We start from the raw sequence: 8,188 nt of genomic DNA, 5'->3' as shown, positions 1-8,188 counted from the left end.
GCAGTTATCCAATATGACTGGTGTCATTCTAAAAGAGGAAAAGAGACACAGAGCGAAGACGGCCATGTGAAGATGGAGGCAGAGAATGGAGTTATGCTGCCACAAGCCAAAGAACACCTAGGACCCCCAGGACCTACAAGAGGCAAAGACAGATTCTTCTCTTAGAGCTTTCAGGGAGTGCATGGCCCTACCAACACCTTGATTTTAGACTTTTAGCCTCCGGAAATGTGAGAGAGCAAATTTCTGCTGTTTTATGCCACCCGCTTTGTAGTAGTTATGGCAGCCCTAGAGTTACAGCTGCTAACCAAAAGGTCAGCAGCAGTTCGAATCTACCAGGCACTCCTTGGAAACCCTTTGGGTCAATTCTACTGTGTCCTGTAAGGTCGCTATGAGTCAAAATTGGCTCCATGGCAGTGGGTTTGGTTTTAGGAAACTAATACACCAACTCATGGTTGCTAATTGTAAGCTCCTGTGACTCTTTGCCTGAGGATTTCTTCTGGCTTCAGGAGCCCACTCAGCCTGTGCCTCACCTGTAGGGTGGCCCAGAAATGCCAGGAATTGATGCCCCTAGATGCAGCCCTCAACCAATGACAGATGGCTAGCACCCTCACCTCTCGTTGGGGATAACCCTAAGGTGCATGTTCTACACTGGTTCCCGGAGCTCCCCAACAGGAATTGAGCTTCAGTTGGCTGTAGTGGTAACCTGTTTAATAATGCACCCCTTTGTGTGCTTCCTTCCCATCTCTGTTTCATTTCCTCACTCTCCCACAGGTGAATCCTGGGATCACCTCTCAAACAGACTACCTGAACTCACATCTTTGTATCAGCACCCCTTTGTGTGCTTCCTTCCCATCTCTGTTTCATTTCCTCACTCTCGCACAGGTGAATCCTGGGATCACCTCTCAAACAGATTACCTGAACTCACATCTTTGTATCAGGGCTTTTTCTGGAGAACAAAACCTAAAAGAGAAACCTAAGAGAATAAACTACTCCAGCCAAATGGGTATGGTGATGTTTCTAGGGAAACTAGACAAGAGAAGAACTTCTTAGAAAAATTTTGCATAAATGGCTGGAAGGTCAGCTCAGCACTTCATAGAGCCTTCCAGAACTGACGTGGCTGCCTACTGCTCAGCTACGGCTGTAACATTCAAACAATTTTTTAATAAAAAATTGTTGCAAAAGAATAAGATAGAGACCAGCAAAGGAAACAAGATAAGAAACAGTTTTGTGGGTTTTTGTGAAACGAAGAGGACAAAAGAAGTCTTTGAAAGGCAGATTCAAAGAATGATTCCTATCTTGAACTTAAGTAGGTTCTGTAGTTCCTGGCAAGTGCCTTCCATTTAGAGCAGCTCTGCAAATGTTTGCTGAGTGAGTGAATGAGTAGGGGATGAGTGAATTAATAAATAAGCAAGCAACTATTTGCTCCATTAAAGAAACCCTTTTTTCCCCACTCTTGGAGTGAACCTTCATAATCAGATTAATTAGGAGGAGAACAATGCATGCTTTATGATGTAACTCAGGGCAGGGAGGAGCCGGAAGTTCTCGCATTATGATAAGATCAGGTTAAGAGTTCAGAGGGAGAAGAGTCAAGGCTATGATCATCAGAGAAAGATGAATTTGTCCAGGAACACTGACTGAGGTTTGGGAACAAGTTGGAAGGAAATTTTGAAGAGGTTAAACGAGAGTAATTTCAGATATTCTCTTCTTAGTTGCCATCGAGTCAATTCTGACTCATGGCGACCCTGTGTGTGCAGAGTAGAACTGCACTCTATAAGGTTTGCCAGGCTGTGAACTTTCGGAAGCAGATCACCAGGCCTATCTTCCGAGGTACCTCTGAGTGGATTTCAACTGCAACCTTTTGGCTAGTAGTCAAAGGCTAACCGTTTGCACCACCCAGGGACCCCTTCAGATGTTGTAGAGATCTTATGGACTCTGGGAGAGTAAGGAGCCGTATTTTTGGAGAAACAGTATTTTTGATCCTCTTACTCTACCCGCTTCAGAGAAACCAGCCTCAAATTACATTTATAATAGTCTTTATCCTCCAATCTAAACTATCTCTTTCCTCCCTCCTTTCGTCTTTAGATTCTTCCCTTCCTTTCTTCCTTTTTCTCCTTCCGTCTTTCAACCTTGCCTCACACTATCCTTCCATTCTTTCTTCCCTCATATAGATAATTCATTGGATTACAGTTGAGAAAAGTGATACTTGACTTAAGTAGGAGCTCAGAAGAAGAAACTGTACTGTACTTTAGAGGGGGTTAATAGGTCAGGAAAGACTATTCTGTAAAGAAGTTATGTGACTTCAAAATGACTCTGAGCAGATTATCAAAGAAAGTTCTAGAAGTGCACTGAGGAAGGGAATTACAAACAGGAAGTGTAAATGATGTGCAAAGGAACAAAGTTATTATAAAGGGCACAAGTTCATCAAAACGGTGAGAATATGTGATGCCCATGAGTGGTGGAGAAGATGACATTGGAAAGTTGATAGGGGCCAGATTTTGAAAGGGCTCGTACCCGACGCTATCAAGAGCAGCTCCCAAATGTGGCCCCTCCTCCCAACATGCCTTCTCATGAGGGTACAAATACGCAGACCAACACACCCTTGTTTCAATCTGGTATAAATTCATACGCTGCTGATGTCTGAGTGACCTTAGATTGTGCTGTGTAGGCCAATTGGAGCATCAGCCATTGGTGACACAGCGCACTTGACTTAACCAAACTAACGTAATGGGAATCCCAGTCAAGTTTAACAACAAATCCCAAAATCTGAACTGTGCCCTCTGGATGACGTGTTTGTATGTGGGAGAGAGTAGGCAATAGAATGTCTCCATTGGGGATGGGCGTTGCTTCTTGGCACATCTTTTGTCTTCTGAAATTGTCGGTGACTATACCAAAGATCGGAAACCCTGGTGGTGTAGTGGTTAAGTGCTTTGGCTGCTAACCAAAAGGTTGGCAGTTAAATCCACCAGGGGCTCCTTGGAAACTCTGTGGGGCAGTTCTACTCTGTCCTATAGGGTCGCTACGAGTAGGAATTGACTGGACAGCAATGGGTTTGTTTGTTTTTTTTAAATAACAAAGATCAGCAACTCAATATATGGAAGGTATTTATGTAGGAGTGTGATGTGATCACATTTGCATTCTAGAAAGAAAATTTAGGACCATTGAGAGAGTGTGATTTTAGTTTATGCACGGGCTTTAGAACTGAATCCCCTCGTAGGATATGACTCCTCATCCTGTAATCTTACCGCAGGAAAGGAAAATCTCTTAGCGTGCATTAAAGTTACAGAGGCTTACTGCTAATGAAACCCAAACACTTAGGAATTCTCCACCCATCCACCATCACACAAGCCATTTTAAAGATAGCCTGGTTTGACCTCTCAGACATCTGTGCTTTCTTTTCTTCCTTTATGTTAGCTCAGTGGTTCTCCAACTTATCATGTGCATGAATTTAGTTAGGTTGTAGACACAAAACCATATATGCTGTGGTTTGTGGGAAACGTTCAAGAGTCATTTGGACTCTGAGATCTTTAACTTATGTAATGCCTCTAGATTCTAACCCCAGTTTCAGATTCTCATATCCAGCCTTATGCACTAGTTCAGGAGAGAGATAAGGAGCATAGGACCCAAGGCAGTGGCAGCGAGAATGGAGAAACGAAGAAAGAGAGGAAGACATCTATCTAGGAGACAGAAGATTTGCTTTCTAGTTCTGCCTTCTCTCTCCTGCTCCTTATTGTCTCATGACTTCCAGCTCTTGCTTTTGACTTGTCTTCTTTGTGCTTTCGCTGCTCCCAAAGTTTGCTAGCTATTGGGTTAGGCAATGAGCCCCTGGGATGCTCAGGTGTTAGGGATGGATACAAATTCTCCTCTCTTGCCCTCGCAGGCTTCGTGGGTTGACTCATCTCAATGTATTTCAAAATAAATTAGGTTCTGGGTGAGGATCTCTTACAATGAGTATAATCTTTAATTTTGTTATTCTTTTTCAGTTTCCTCATCAATAAATTGGAATAATATTACCGACCTCATACTATTTTGGGGATAATAGCCTGCCAGATAGTAAGTTCTCAGTACATGTTAGCTACTTTTTCCATCTGAATGTCTAGGAATTTTTACGGAGTAGTCCCTTTATTTTTACGTTTATGCAGAAGAATAATACAGTTTCAGATAACAACTGAGTGTGTGCCTATGTTGCATATTCTGCCAAAATCCACTCTTCAGCTCTGGCTTCAGTCTGTAACTTTGGAAGGCTGAAAAGCTGGATGACTATTTCACTGTCATTTCTCATATACTTGAGCTTGTCCATGACTGATGATCGTGGTTTCATGCAAGCTACCATCACACATAATCAGTGTAACAACTTCACTTATGCCAATAGGGTCTGTCGTTCAAATTGTTTGTGAATACTGTATCTAAATAGTCACTTTCATTCTAGAGGTAACTTAAAGTGAAAAATACCCTTCTGTACTTTATATATAGGATTGCTATTAGTCAATTGAAATAAAGGTGTATTTATTACTGTAAGTTAAAATGCTATGATATAGTGAAAACTATAGCGTTAAGTAGAAATGCAAGCAACAACTTTCAAATAATTACATAAATCTGAAAATAGATTAATTCTTAATAAAAATATTAAGAGAGTGCATTAGCTAGAAACATATAGGAAAAGATCATATCCTTTTTGAGCCAACGAAGCTTATAAAAATTTCAATAATAATATAAGGCAGAATATTTAAGGTAAGATCGTATCATAATTCTAATATCTACAAAAATTACTTGATATACTAGCATTTACAACTTTATAGAAAATAATCTTAAATTAATACCTTCTGAAATTCTTAAGATTTTTGTTTAATTGCACCTATTTCCATTTGGATCATGAGTAGTTCAAGATAATTATTATTAATAAATTCTTCTCATCTTAGAGGGGAAACTAAAAGCAGAATATTGCCGTAACACTTCAAAATTTTACAAGGAAGACTAATTTTAAATAATATATAAAAACATCAGTGATTAATCAATTTTAATCCATAAATAATGGATAATGTAAGAGAGAAGAAAGCAACAGAGAAAAATGCCTACGGAAAGGACCTTACATAATGATTGGCACTACCTAGAGTTTTGCAGTGTACAACTTACACAACTGTACGTAGTGGCCCTACATACTGTTTCAGCAATGTGCAGAATAGTGACCAGATTAACAAGCTCGGAGCTGGAGGAGCTGAAATTATCATTCCTGCACTATAATGTTGAACATTTTAATTTGACTATAACATTTTAAGAGAAAATAATTTATAATAGTCATTTTTATGTAAGTATTTTAATGTTTATTCTTGGAGCCCAGAAGTTTACTCTGATGTACAATTACTGTCTTCTCCAAAACATTCATTTTAACATGTGGTCATTTGGCAATCAGCCAAAACGTGCATTAATTACACCTCTAAATAGAAGAGTATTTTCTTTTCTGTGTTTATTTTCTTATTACCACAAAGGTAATCATACTGCATATCAATGCAATACTGAAGTGTGCAAAACTGTTGCTTGTTTATTTTTCTCTAATCAAATGAATGGACTCTGGGAGCCTTCAGAGAGCGTATGGCTCTCTCATTCGCGTGACCTCTCATTTCTTCTAATAGCAGAAAACATAAAACTGATTGAAATCTCAGCCTCTTCTAGGTAAGTCTTCAGTCCAGTTCCAGGCTCCCCTCCTTTTCTTCCCAGAAGTGTTCTGAGATCCAGAGCACCATTCCTACCTATCACCCTGTGTCAGCCACTGCTTAGCTCTAGCCAACGGTCAGCACTGGACTCAGGGCTGCCAGATCACCTCAGACGATGAGGGAAGCTGGAAATCCAAATTTTTAGATAATAAAATCTTCCACTTTGCTGATGTTGACAGCTGTTTGCCCCTCTAAATCTACTCTCTGTCTTTCTTGACCCCACTAAGCTGGCCTTGGGGAGCACATCAACAGGCTTGCTGGCCCTCTGGCTTCTTGGCGGGTTCATCCTGTGGGAAGCCCCAGCCAGTAGGTGACGGGGGAAAGGAGGACAGGAGGAAGGAGCATTACTTCTCCACCTCCCTCTCTGCAAGGTGTTGGGATGGGATGGCCATGGCTGCCATCCTCCACCAAAGGCTCCAGTCCAGAAGCCTCTGCCCCTCCAGGCATGGGACTGTAATGGCTTCCTGCAGTTATAGCCTTAGGGTGTCTTGCCATTCTTTATTTCTTTCCTTTATTCTGCCCATATCTTTGTAAAGAGTTCATTGAGAGTGCCATCTATTTCCTGCCAAAACCCAGACTGATACAGCAACAAATGCAACTTTTTCTTTTTTTAACTACGTGGACCAAATAAAATATATATAAAAAAAAAACTGTATAGGCCAAAGAAAACCACATGTCTACAGGCCAGATTTGGCCCATGGACTGTGAGCTGGCTGCCCTAGGAAAGAGAGCAGAATTGCAATTATTTCTACAATGATTACCTTCTGAAAATATTTTATTTATAGCACCTTCTGTGAAATATTGTAGTCTAAAAAATTAATCCAAGTGTAATCAAGTATCTATATCTACTTTCCAGTTTAGGAGAAACAGGGGAGATGGAGGAACAAGTTAAATGATATGATCCATAATGTGGGACATTGCTCTACAGGGCAAATGACCCAGTCTCTCCAACAAATCAATGACATAGAGAGAGAGGGCAAATGGGCAAGGGGGACTACTATAGAATAAAGGAAACTTAGAGGCCAAACAACCAAAATCAACATGTGGATCTTGTTTGGATCCAAGTCCAAACCATTGGGCTGTACAAAGACAACTTTGGTATAAAAACAGAAATTTTAATATAAACTTGGTATTATATAACACTAGACATAGTGTTAATTTTGAAATCTCGCTATTGCTTGAAGATGCATTGTGAAGTACCAGTTGGAGACACATAATGGAGAATATGAAATGTGTGATGTCTTAGATGTGCTTTAAAACACCCCAGCAAAAATAATAAGCGAATAAGTAGAGGAAGGATAAATGAAAAAAGATTGGCAAAATTGTGGCAATTATTGAAGCAGGGTGATGGTACATGGGGCTTTATCATTCTCTTCTCTCTACTGTTGTAAATGTTTGAAATTTTCCACAATAAAATGTTTTGAACATAGGAACAAATGATTTCTTTGTTTGTACTCAAGCAAAATTCCACTATAGAACAATGCCATGACCCACACTCGGTACCAGCAGCTTTTTCCTCTTCCTAAGAAAGGTCTCCTGAGGACTCCACACCTTAGGGAAGTGCCTCCTCCCTCCAGGATGGCTCAACCCCAAAGCATCCACCTGAAAGGCACTTGCTCAGTTCTGGAGTTTCAGCTCCTATTCTTTTGTCACTCTTGCTTTCACTTCTCTGCCCAGTTCATTCAACTGACCTTTCTCTCTGTCTGGCCTGAGTCTGGTCTTAGTTCTGGGTGTTTGCCTTCAGATTTGCTGAAGGCCACTCTTACATCTGGTTTCCATTGTTGGACCAAACCAGTTGCCATGAAGTCAATTCCTGCTCATGCCGACCCCATGCGTGTCAGAGTAGAACTGTGCTCCATAGGGTTTTCAGTGACTGACTTTTCAGTAATAGATCACCAGGCCTTTCTTCTAAGCTGCCCCTGGATGGAGTTGAACCTCCAACGTTTTGGTTAGCAGCCAAGCATGTTAATCGTTTGTACCACCCAGAAACTCCATTCTCAGAATAATAAATACAAATTGCCTAACATGGTTACAATACCTTTATTTTCTTTCTTGCCCTCTTCTATACTCACTGGAAACAGGTTTGCACTAAATCAATGAGAATACTTTTAGGTCAAGCATCGGGAAACCAACATGGCTAAAGATAATTGTACGCCAGTAAGTGCTTTCATCTCCTCAACACAAGAGATCAATTCAGCTCTCACATGGAAATCTCATTCCTCATTCTAAATCCTCAGGAAGGAACCCTGATTGTCTCACGACATCTAGGAGCTACTGCTGATCCAGTCAGCAATGGCCAGGGGAACAGCGTGACATTCTATGAAAATGACCACAGGTGCCCACCTCTACAAACTGTGGAAAAGAAGATGCATACTTAGAAAAGGGGAAATCATTTTGAGAAAGAGACACACAAAACGCGTCTATGAGAGAATGGTCTTTAAAAAAAGATTCTAATATACTCTTCTAATGAGCCTCTGTGC

Source organism: Elephas maximus, chromosome 9 (assembly GCF_024166365.1).
Source record: "Elephas maximus indicus isolate mEleMax1 chromosome 9, mEleMax1 primary haplotype, whole genome shotgun sequence".
NCBI lineage: Eukaryota > Metazoa > Chordata > Mammalia > Proboscidea > Elephantidae > Elephas > Elephas maximus.
This window is presented reverse-complemented; position numbering follows the sequence as displayed.